General features: G+C 34.3%; 1 protein-coding gene and 1 pseudogene across 1 annotated transcript in view; both read right to left on the reverse strand.

Moving 5' to 3' along the window:
* The window catches only part of Ctnna3 (catenin alpha 3), a 1,674,700-nt gene that overhangs the window by 1,311,414 nt on the left and 350,200 nt on the right, over positions 1–13,086 (reverse strand). The gene's annotated exons all lie outside the window — the stretch shown is intronic.
* On the reverse strand, positions 320–824 carry LOC113187005 (large ribosomal subunit protein uL11 pseudogene; annotated as a pseudogene).

Raw genomic sequence — 13,086 nt, forward strand, 5'->3', positions numbered from 1 at the left:
AAGTTGCTGAGGCTGGTTTTGAATCTGTGATCCTCCAGCCTCATCCTCCTAAGCCATTAAGATTACAGGCATGTGTCACCACAACAGGCTACCCATAGTTATATTTTTAATCAATTTCTTGTGGGTTTACGTGATGGTGAGATTCACTGTGGTATACTCATATACGTACATAGGAATGTTATGTCAGATTCATTACACTCTTTCCTTATCCTATACTCCTCCTTTCATTCCCTTTTGTCTACTCCACTAAACTTCTATTCTTTTTTTAGCCGACTGGTTGTCAGATGATCCTTTATTAAAATATTTTCCCATTCACTTCTTAACTAGCTGGGCACTCCACTGTACCACTACTGATGTCATATATGATTTCATAAGGGTGGTGGCCATCAACATTACAACCCACAGACTGGTCAGTCCCCAGAATCTCCATAATGGTTCCAGAAAGTTCTCTAGCTAAGGATGGTGACACATCTGTCGGGCAATGTTGACAATTTCATTGAAGCTGATATTTCCACTGTGTTCAATGTTTTTTTCTTTCTTTCTGTCTCTTGGTGGCTCCTTGAGGGCTTTTATTATCAGACCAGAGACAGAAGGTACCACTTCAATTTGGGCTTATCTGTTCTGAATGGTCAGTTTCACTATAATCCTCAGACCCGTCCAATAATCAGTTGCTTTGGCAATGTCATTACCAACCTTTTTTGGAGACAGACTCTGGGAGCCAATATTGGCCAGATGTGGCCAGAGCAAATGTGGCACCAACCTTGCTGCTGGTGCACTTTCAGGTACAAAATTTTGATTTAATTGGGGTCAAATTTGGGCAGCATTGTGGAAGCGGCTGGTGTCAGATGAACCCGAATTCAGGATAACCTCCTTTTGATTAATACATCACTCTTATTGTGAATTGGCTTTCACACATCAGAGAAAACATTCAAACTTTGGCTTTTCAGGATTGGCTTATTCCACTTAGCCTGATAGTCTCCAGATCCATCCATTTACCAGCAAATGTCATAAAGTCATTCTTCTTTATGGCTGAGTAATACCCCGTTATGTATATATACCACATTTTCTTTATCCATTCATCTGTTGAAGGACACCTAGTTTGGTTCAATAGCTTAGCCACTGTGAATTGATTTTGCTATTGATGTGGCTACATCACCATAGTATACTGATTTTAAGTCCTCTGGATATATATTAAGGAGTGGAATAACTGGGCCAAAGGGTGGTTCCTTTCCTAATTTTTGAGGAATTTCCATACTGCTTTCCATAGTGGTTATATCAATTTGCAGTCCCACCAACAATGTATGAGTATACTCTTCTCCCCACATTCTCACCACTTGATCCACTTTGAGTTTTGTGCAAGGTGAGAGATAGAGGTTAAATTTCATTCTTCTACATATGGATTTCCAGTTTTCCCAGCATACTCTGAAAACTCTTAAGAAAACTTTCTTCCAATGTATTTTTTAGCACTTTTGTCAAATATGAGATAACTGTATATATGTAGGTTTGTCTCTGTGTCTTCTATTCTATTCCATTGGTCTTCTCCTGTTTTTTTTTCTTTTTGTATATTTTAAAGAACAGAGATTTATTCATAAAGAACAAAGGTTTATTCTATGAATTAAGGTTTTCTTTAATTTTTTATTTGTTTAATTAGTTATACATGACAGTAGAATACATTTATGCACTTTGATATATCAAACCTAGATACATAGATGGGATATAATTTCTCATTTATCTGAGTGTACATGTTGCCGAATCATATTGGTCATGTAGTCACATACATACATACAGTAATAATGTCTGTCTCATTCCATTATCTCTCCTATTCCCACATCCCTTACCCTCCCCTCGCATCACTTCCCTTTAACCATGCTGTTTTTGTTACTGTACCCCTGTGGTATAATTTCAGTTTCAGTATTGTGATGCCTCCTTCTTCACTTTTCTCAGTAAGGATTGCTTTGGCTATTCTGAATCTCTCATTTTTCCAAATGAATTTCATAACTGCTTTTTCTATTTCTATGAAGAACATCATTAGAAATTGATGGGGATTGCACTGGATCTGTATAGCACTTTTGGTAGTATAGCCATTTTAATAGTATTAATTCTGCCTATTCAAGGACATGGGAGGTCTTTCCAACTTCTAAGGACTTCCTCAATTTCTTTCTTTAGTCTTCTGTAGTTTTTACTGTAAAGGTCCTTCACCTCTTTTGTTAGATTGATTGCAGGGATTTTTTTTTTTTGAGGCTGAATGAGATAACTTTTCCTCATTTCTTTTTCAGCAGATTCAACATTGGCATATAGAAACGTGATTTCATTTATGGGTGTTAATTTTGTATCCTGCTACTTTGCTGAATTCATTTATGAGTTCTAGAAGTTTTTTGATGGAGGTTTTAGGGTCTTCCAAATATAGTATTGTGTTGTTGGAAAACAGAGATTATTTGAGTCTTAATTTCCTATTCATATCACTTTAATTATCTTCTCTTGCCTATTATCTATGGCTAAAGTTTTAAGGACTATGTTGAATGGGAGTGGCAAAAGTTGGCATCTCTGCATGGTTCCTGTTTTTAGAGGAAATGCTTTCAGTTTTTCTCCATTCAGAACAATGCTGGCCTTGGGTTTGTCATCTATAGCCTTTACAATGTTGAGGGATGTTCCTTCTATCCCTATTTCTCTAGTGTTTTAAACATGAACTGGTGCTATACTTTGTCAAATGCTTTTTCTTTATCTACTGAGATAATCATGTGAGTCTTATCTTTAAATCTATTTATGTGATGAATTACATTTACTTATTTTCATATGTTGAACCAACCATGTATTCCTGTGATGAATCCCACTTGATCATGGTGCACTATCTTTTTAATATGTTTTTGCATGCAATTTGCCAATAATTTTTAAGAATCTTTGCATCTATGTTCATCAAGAATATTGGTCTGAATTTTCTTTCCTTGATGTGTCATTGCCTGGTTTTAGTATCAGAGTCATACTGGCTTTATGGAATGAGTCTGAAAGGGTTCCCTCCTTTTCTATTCCATGGAATAATTTGAGGACGATTAGTATTAGTTCGTCCTTAAATGTCCAGGAGAAGTTGGCTGAGAATCCTTACAGTCCTGGGGTTTCCTTTGTTGGAAGGCTCTTGATGGCTGCTTCAATGTATCCTCCTGGTTCAATGTGGGTAAGACAAATGTCTCTAGGAATTTGTCCATTTCTTCAAGATTTTCTATCGTGTTGGAGTATAAATTTTCAAAATAGTTTCTTATAATGTAAATTTCAGTAGTGTCTGTGGTGATATTTTCTTTTCATCTCGAATTTTGATTATTTGAGTTTTTCCTCTCTTTCTTTCAATTCACTTAGATAATGGTTTATCAATTTTGTTTATTCTTTCAAAAAACCAACTTTCCATTTTGTTGATATTTTTGAAATTTTTATCTCAATTTTATTGATTTCAGCTCTGATTTTAATTATTTCTTTTCTTCTACTGACATGGGTATTGGTTTGTTATTATTTTTCTAGGGTTTTGAGATGTAATGCTAAATTATTTATTTGGTATCTTTCTATTCTTTTAATGTATGAGCTCAATGCTATAAACTTTGCTCTTAGTACCACCTTCATAGTGTCCCAGAGATTTTGATATATTTTATCACTATCTTCATTTACCTCTATTTTTTAATTTATCCTGATTTTCTTCTGCTATCCATTTATCATTCAAAAGTGTATTATTTGGTCTCCAAGTTTTAGAGTAGTTTCTATTTTTTTATCATACTGTTGATTTCTAATTTCATTCCATCATAATCTGAGAGAATGTAAATTATTGTCTCTTTTTTATATTTGCTAACATTTTCTTTGTGACCTAAAATATGGTCTATTTTAGAAAATGTTCAATTTGTTGTTGAGAAGATGGATGAAATGTTCTGTAAGTGTCTATTGAGTCCAAATTATTAATTTTATTTTTTTAGTTCTGTAGCTTTAGCATCTCTGTTTAGTTTCTGTTTGGATGATCTATCCAGTGATGAGAGAGGCATGTTAAATCACCCAGTACTACTGTGTGATCTATTTGATTTTTTATATTCAGAAGGGTGTGTTTGATGTATGTAGATGCTCCACTTGATCTGATAGGAGAATAGTAACTACTGCTTACTTATGAGACCCACGTGAATGGTATGCTTTTCCCATCCTTTTACCTTCCAATCTGCCAACCTATGTCTCTTGATTGATGAGTTTAGACCATTTATATTCAGTGTTATTACTGAGAGATGATTTTTATTTCTTGTAATTGTGATTCATTTTTAGTTTTTAAATAGAATTCAATTCTCCTTTGACTATTCTTCTAGTGTAATTCCCCCCTTTTTCTTGTTTTCATTTTTATTTTTTATTTCTTCTTCATGAAATATGTTATTATGTTTTGTGATGCAGGTTTTCTACTTATGAATTCTTTTAGCTTTTGCTTATAATGGAAGGTTCTATTTCATATTCAATTCTGAAGCTTAACTTTGCTGGGTATAATATTCTTGGCTGACATCCATCTTCAGAAGTTGGTATATATTTTCCCAAGACCTCCTAGCTTTTAGGGTCCAGGCTCAGTACTCTACTGAGACCCAGTTTGGTTTACTTTTGAATGTGACCAGTAATTTTCTCTTGAAGCTTTTAAAATTCTGTCCTTATTCTGTATGTTAGGCATTTTCACAATAATGTGTCTTGGAGTGGATTTGTTGTGATTTTTTATATGTGGAGTCCTGTATCCCTCATGTATTTGAATTTCCATTTCATCCTCAAGGTTTGGAAAATTTTCTGATATTATTTCATTGAAAATATTGTGCATGAATATTAAATTGGGCCTTTTAATGTTACCCCACATTTCTTAAACATTATGATCATAATCAACATTTTTTACTCTACAGTCAACTTTATTTTCAAGATTATATACTTTGTTTTCAAGGCCTGAAAATCTATCCTCAGAGTGGTCTAATCTATTGGTGATGCATTTCATTGAATTTTTAATTTGGTTTACTGATTCCTTTATTTCAAAGACTTTTGTTTGATTCTTTTTCAGAATCTCTCTCTCTTTGTTGATCTTTCACTACCTGTATTTTCTCTCTAATTTCACTCCTTACATTGTCTTTTAGCTCATAGAACATTTTAACATTCTAAGTTCCTTCTCTGACATTTTCTCCACTGTGGTGTCAATAAAGTCTGTTTTGAAGCATTTCGGATGTTTGATAGCTTGTTCCCTTGCTATTTCATATTGTTTCTACATCTACCCATCTATCAGTATGGTTCTAACTTTTTGTATTAAGTGAAGGATTACTTTGTGAGCATCTTTTTCTTAAGAGCCCTGTATTGGATGAATATCCAAATAATGATATTTTAATTCAATGTAAGACCTCTGCTGATCTGAATATCAGTCCCAATTTAAGTGATTCCAATGAACCCTATTTACTCTAGTCACTTCTGAGCTAGGCTTCATTTTATTCAATATCATAAGGACAAAAAAACTTGTGGTAGTTGATCTCTATTGTTCCTCAAACTCAGGTATATACCTATAATAAAGTTCTAGAACAGGTCGAAAAATTAGTTGCTAAATTGCTGGAGTTGTGGCTCAGTGGTAGAGCACTTGCCTAGCATGCGTGAGGCACTGGGTTCGATTCTCAGCACCACATATAAGCAATTAAATAAATAAAGGTCCATCAATAACTAATAAAAATATTTTTTAAAAAATTAGTTGCTAAATTTAGTAAACTTACTGTACCTAAAGTGAGGGCTACAGGACAAATGAATAAGCTTGAGAAAATAGAAAGGGAAAAAGAGATATATAGATAGATAGATAGACAGACAGACTGTAAAGAGTAATTTACACTAAGACAGCAAGGAAAGAGAGATGAATGGGGAATATTTGAGGTTGTAGCAGATAGAGCAAGGGAGTGAATAGGGAATAAAAGAATCAGGTATAGGACAATCCAAGATGGTGGAACAGAGGGAGGCAACATTCTGTTTGCTCTGTGACCCAGATCTCACCTAGTGGAAATACTGCATCTCTGAAAGTGATAGAGGACCCCTTTACAGCTGTTTGTGTGCAGAAACCACTAGTGCTGTGCCACTACACAGGGCTCCAGGCCTCAGCATTCAAGCAGGATTCCCAGCTCCTGACACCCAACTCCCTAAGTTCTATCCCACACAGGGCTCCTGAGCAGGATGACCTATCAGCATCACATAGAACTCCCCAGATATATCTCCACTCTCACACAGGTCACCCAGTTGCTACCTACCCTTAGCACAATAGCATCACCCGGTTCTCCCCACCCCACCTGACACCCCTGTGCTAGAAGCAGACTGCCTCCATCTTAGCTCAGCTTCCTCACCATAATTGGTGGGGGCAGCTCCTAGAACAGAATGCCATCTGGCCAGGTACCTTGTTTCCAACACCCTCCTCTATTCAGTGGCAGTAATCCAGCACAGTAGCTGCTCAACACAAAACAGCTCTCAGTGTGACAGGTGCACAGTACGACCAGGATGCCATCCATGGGAGTCCCAGGGAGAGAGGTCCCTCAATTGGGAATTGCTAAGGGAGAGGGAAAGGGGCAAAAGTTTGAAGACTAACACAGAGACCAGGAAGTGGGAAATATTCAGGCAAGATATGGAGATAGGACAAGGCACTCAAGTCATACGAGCAGACCCAAAGAGACCCTTGAGGTGCAGTCTTCCTGCAGGGACTGGAACCTACCACTCCTTGCTTCCAGGTGCCCTGAATCAGGATCATCCTTCCCACCTGGTTACCTTCGACATCTTGAGGGTAGAGATACCAGCTAACAACAGACAATGTCACCTACTGGATGAGAAGGGAAGCAGGAAAAATACAAATCTCTAAAACTAGCAAAAATCCTGGTTTCTTCCTTCTAGAATTTATTTTTTTTCTTTTTTCTTCTCACCCACCTGCCCTCACATCCCCAACATATGTGAAACCAAGAACTTTGCATGAATTAGAATTTTGAGGACTGAGACATCTGAACAATAAAATATAGAGGTGTTGTATATGCCCTCCCTTTTTTACTTCTTTTATTTTTCTTTTCTCCTCCAATTTTTACTACTTTAACATCCTTTATTTTTCTAAATACATATGTGTGTTTGTTTTATGTAATCTACTGTCTTCCCACATACTGTCTACCCAAAACTACTTCTTGTCTATTCTCTTGCTACTAGCCCTCTCCATAAGATTTCTCTTTCACACTTCCTAAAATATATTAACTCTATATGCTCACATCCTAACTCCTCAGCATATCATCCAACACCTTACCCCGAGTTTATTGTCCACCAACAGAAACTGTAAAGCCTCTTACAAACCTACTGATTATATTATAGATAATAATTGAATCTAACATTTCTGTACATTGTGACCAAACTGTAAAAAATGTCTTAATAGCAATGAATTGTGCATACATGGTGTATTGTTGATATTGAGACCTGTTAACATTGTTCTTCCCCACAAAAGAGAGGTTTTGGAACCATACAGGAGCACTATAAAGCTATAACAATATCACCCCGGACCCACAGAGCGAGAAGGGAAGACACACTAAAACATGAAAACACAAGGGAAGAAAGTGAACCAAACAAATCAAGATACCACATTATTAGAATCCATGGCAACCACAGCAGAAGAAATTACAGAGAAAGAGTTCAGGATGTACATGATTAAAATGTTCTGTGAAGTGAAGGAAGATATAAGAAAGCAAATACAGGCAGCAAAAGATCATTTCAACAAAGAACTACATAAACAAATACAAGAAGAAAAGATCACCTCAACAGGGAGTTAGAGGTTCTTAAAAAAAATGGAAATTCTTGAAACAAAAGAAACAATTAACTAAATTAAAAGCTCAATTGAAAGCATCACCAACAGAGTAGAGCACTTGGAAGATAAGACATCAGATAGTGAAGACAAAATTTATAAACTTGAAAAAAATGTAGACCACAGAGTGAAAATGGTAGGAAACCATGAGCACAACATTCAAGAAATATGGGATAGCATAAAAAGACCAAATTTAAGAGTTATTGGGATAGAGGAAGGCATAGAGTTCCAAACCAGAGGAATGAATAATTTATTAAATGAAATAATATCAGAAAACTTTCCAAATATGAAGAATGAATTGGAAAACCAAATTCAAGAAGCCTACAGGATGCTGAATACACAAATTCACAACAGATCCACACAAAGGCACATTATAATGAAAATGTCTAACTTACAGAATAAGAAGAGAATATTAAAAGCCACAAGAGACCTGAATCAGGTTACATATAGAGGGAAAACAATTAGGATAATTGCAGATTTTTCAACACAGACCCTGAAAGGTAGAAGATCCTGGAACAACATATATCAAGCTCTAAAAGAAAATGTATGCCAACCAAGAATCTTATATCCAGCAAAATTAAGCTTTAGATCTGATGATAAAATTAAAACCTTCCATAATAAACAAAAGTTAAAAGAATTTAAAGCTAGAAAACCAGCACTAAAGATATTCTTGGCAAAATATCCCATGAAGAGGAAACAAAAACAATGAAAATCAGAAGAGGGAGGTAGTGCCCTAAAGGAAAAACAAATCAAAGAAGAAAAGAAGTCAAGATAAATACTAAAAATAAACAATTTTTAAAATTATTTCCTGCCTTCTACTGCTTTTGGTGTTTATTTGTTCTTGTTTTTCTAGGGCTTTGAGATGTAGTGTTATGTCACTTATTTGTTGACTTTTTCTTTTTTAAGGAATGAACTCCATACAATCAACTTTCCTCTTAGTACTACTTTCATATAGTGTCCCAGAAATTTCAATACATTGTGTCAGTATTCATATTTACCTCTAAGAATTTTTAAATCTCCTTCTTAATGTTTTTTACAACCCATTGTTTATTCAATAGCATATCGTTTAGTCTCCAGGTGTTGGACTAATTTTTATTGTTTATTTTGTCATTAATTTCTAATTTCATTCCATTATGGAAATACAACCATGTCTCAATAATAACCCTGAATGTTAATGGCCTAAACTCACCAATCAAAATACCTAGGCTAGCAGATGGATTTTAAAAAATGACTCAACAATATGCTGAAGATTAGGCCCCCAACTTCCTTAATAAGACTTCTTTGGTGCAAGAATTAAAATCAAGAATCAATTAATGGGATAGATTTAAACTCAAAAGTTTCTTCTCAGCAAAAGAAACAATCTGTGAGGTGAATAGAGAGCCTACATCCTGGGAGCATATTTTTATCCCTCACACATCAGACAGAGCACTAATCTCTAGGGTATATAAAGAACTAAAAAATTAGACACCAAAAAAACCAAATAACCCAATCAATAAGTGGGCTAAGAACCTGAACAGATACTTCTCAGAAGAAGATATACATTCAATCAACAAATATATGAAAAAATGTTCATCATCTCTAGCAATTGCAGAAATGCAAATCAAAACTACTCTAAGATTTCATCTCACTCCTTTCAGAATGGCAGCTATTATGAAGACAAACAAAATAAGTGTTGGCAAGGATGTGGGGGAAAAGGTACACTCATACATTACTGGTGGGACTGCAAATTGGTGCAGCCAATATGGAAAGTAATATGGAGATTGCTTGGAAAACTTGGAATGGAACCACCATTTGACACAGCTATTTCTCTCCTCAGTTTATACCCAAAGGACTTAAAAACAGCATACTACAAGGACCCAGCCACATCAATGTTTATAGCAACACAATTCACAATAGCTAAACTGTGGAACTAACCTAGATGCCCTTCAGAAGATGAATGGATTTTTAAAATGTGGCATATAAACACAATGTAATATTACTCAGCAATAAAAGACAATAAAATCATGGCATGTGCAGGTAAATGGATGGAGAATATAATGCTAAGTGAAGTTAGCCAATTCCAAAAAAACCAAATGTTGAATATTTTCTCTGATATAAAGAGGTTGATTCATAGTAGGGTTAGAAGGGGGAGCATTAGAGGAATAGAGGAACTCTAGATAGGGCAGAGGGGTGGGAGGGGAAGCAAGGGGGAAGGGGGTTACAAATGATGCTGGAATGTGATGAATATCATTGTCCAAAGTACATGTATGAAGACACGAATTGGTGTGAACATACTTTAAATATACCCCGAGGTATGAAAAAATGTGCTGGGTATGTGTCATATGAATTGTAATGCATTCCACTGTCGTGTATATATATAAAAAAACAATAATTTAAAAATGATATAAATGAAAAAAAGAAGCAGATATAAACTAGAGTTTGGAAAGCAAAAATTGAAAGATTTATTCTAATTAATATTTTGAACCAGTAGATGAAATATATTCAAATGGTTTGAAGGTAAAATATTGGCTAGGAGATTAATAATTATCCTTCAAGTTAAGAAGTTATTTATTTACATGAACAAATTTGATGGAAGAGTTTTTTATAGTACACCATGTCCAGGTGAAGAAAATTCTTGTTGAATCTTGGTTTGGATTTCATTGGGTTTTGGATATTAAGCATTTTTCCAACAATCTTAAACTGTGGCTCTTTCCTAAATTGCTGGGAACAGGGGCAAATTTCCTAGTTACTATAATCATCCTGCCAGCAGCAGGATGGTTTGTCAGCTCAAGGGCCTACAGATGATGCAGTGTTTCTAATAGTTTGTAATAGTTTTAGGATGTTGGCTCTGGAGTGTTCTTGTCATGTTGCTCAGTCATGTTTCACTTTTTGCATGTTTTACAAAGTAGCCATTTGTGTTTACATCACACCAGCAGTATAGGAGAATTGCCATTTCTCCACATCCTTGCCAACATCAGTCATTTGTCTTTTATTGTAGCCATCCTAGTGGTGGAAAAGTGGCATTTCATTGTGAATTTGATTTGCATATTTCTAATTACTATGATGTTGGACTTTTGGGGGATTTAAGGGCCATTTCCATATTTTCTTTGGAAAAACATTTTTAATATAGTTCTTTATATAATTTGGATAAAAGCCTATTGTCAGTATTTTCTCCCTTTTGTGGACTGTCAGTTTCTAAAGTATAAAGCTTTTTAATCTTGATGGAGCTCAGGTTTTCTTTTCTTTTGTTTTCTTTCCTTTTGTATTTTTAGTATCATATCTAAGAAACAGTTGCTTGACCCAAGGTGTTCTATGTTTTTATCTCTCACATTTTATGTCATAACTCTTACAACACATATGTCTTAATATGTTATAAGCCAATCACCACAATTTTATAATTACTGCTTTCTGCAGCTATCTCAAAGAAATGGGGCTTTGGGGGCAATAAAAAAACTCATTCTATCCTCTCCAGTGTCTATAAGCTGCTGTTTCACAGATACTATCATTGTGTGCTCACTTTCCAGGCTATTATGTACCCAAGGAGAAGGGGATGGAAATAAGACAAACTAAAATATCACAAAAATCTTTGTTCTTATAGAAATTTGGTGATTTTGTTGTTGTTTTGTTTTATTTTATTTTGTTTTTTTTTTTTTGTTGTTGTTGTTGTTGTAAGCCTTTGATTAATTTTTAGAGTTCTGAAAAGGTTATTTTGACCTTTTTTCCAGTGTTTGCACTGCTTTAAGGAGTAGATTTTCAGAGATGTCACTCTGCTATTTCAAAAGTACTTCCTTGAGGATCTGTTTTTGAATTGCATTTAGCAGTGAATTGATTTAATGGAGAACAATGGAGTGTTTTTAAAGTAATTGACATTATAATAAAAACAGCAGAATTTATGTAGAAAACTAGTATTTTTTTGTTCAAAATCACCATCTTAGAAAGATATACCACTTATTCCATGGTAGTTGAATGCTTAAATAGAATGTAACTTCTTTAAAATTTTACTTACCACCATGTAAATTAAAACATATATGTGTATGTATATATATATATATATATATATATATATATATATATGTAAATCCTTCAATAATGGTCAATCCAGCACCCTTTGGGAGAAATGTAACTGAACAAATTTTAAAAGGTATTTGATCAGACTGAATGTATAATAATGTTTTATCTGAACCAAATGATGTCTATAAAGTAATCAAAGTAATACTTATGTTCAGATTATAACCTAACTATAAAAATACTCATTCCAGAAAAGTAACTTCCCTCAAAATGTTGTAATCAATGGAGAAGATAACATAGGAGTAAGTTTATTGCATTCCTAGTGAAATTATTTAGCCTAACAAGTTCTAGAATAAGTGTTAAAAACATAAATCTCATTACTTTATTACCAAATCTTATATATGTTAAGGCCTTTCTACAAACCACTTAAATTTAAGAAAGTTAAAAATTAGCCTAGAGAGAAATGCTTTGGATTCTCTCTTTTTCCGTGTTATTTACACTATTAATATGCTAGACCAAGATTTTATTGATTTAAACTATTATATTATCAGAAGCATGAACATCTTCTAATCTACAAATCCTTCAAGAAAAACTTACATAAGATGTTAGGAAAAACCTAAAAGGTGTGGTGATGCACATCTATAATCCCAGCTACTCAAGAAGCTGAAGCAGAAGGATTGCAAGTTTAAGGCCAACCTCAACATCTTAGCAAGACCCTGTCTTAAAATAAAAAAATTAAAAAGTGACCAGGAATATGGTTCAGGGGTAAGCACCCTTATATTTAATTCCAGTACCAAAAGAGAAAAAAAGAAAAAGAAAAAACAAGATGTTACTAAAACAAGAAAAATGCATCATGACATTTCCTCTGGAAGAGTTCTTAAGATAGTTGGTGAGGTAAGGAGCAACTTTCTTTTCACAAAATATATAATTACCCAAAGTATGATAAATATCATAAATTTAGGAAATGAATAAGTGAGAGATCAGAATGGCCTGTAATTTTTAGGGAAGGATTAACATAGGAAATAAGTGTTCAAATTTTTAAGGGCTTTGAAGGAAACTAGAAATTAAAGATTCATTTTTTCACTCATCCTTTTAACTTTGTACCCATAAGTATTTAATAAAGATTTTCCTAAATAAATGCAGTTGTATAATCTTCCATAGGTGGTAGGAGAGAAGGTATGATGGCAAAAACATATAATCAAAGGAAGAGGAATAGAAATAAGCATAACATTTTAATGGGATAGCAAAAACTCCAGTTTTATTGGACG

Source organism: Urocitellus parryii, chromosome 5, assembly GCF_045843805.1.
Source record: "Urocitellus parryii isolate mUroPar1 chromosome 5, mUroPar1.hap1, whole genome shotgun sequence".
NCBI lineage: Eukaryota > Metazoa > Chordata > Mammalia > Rodentia > Sciuridae > Urocitellus > Urocitellus parryii.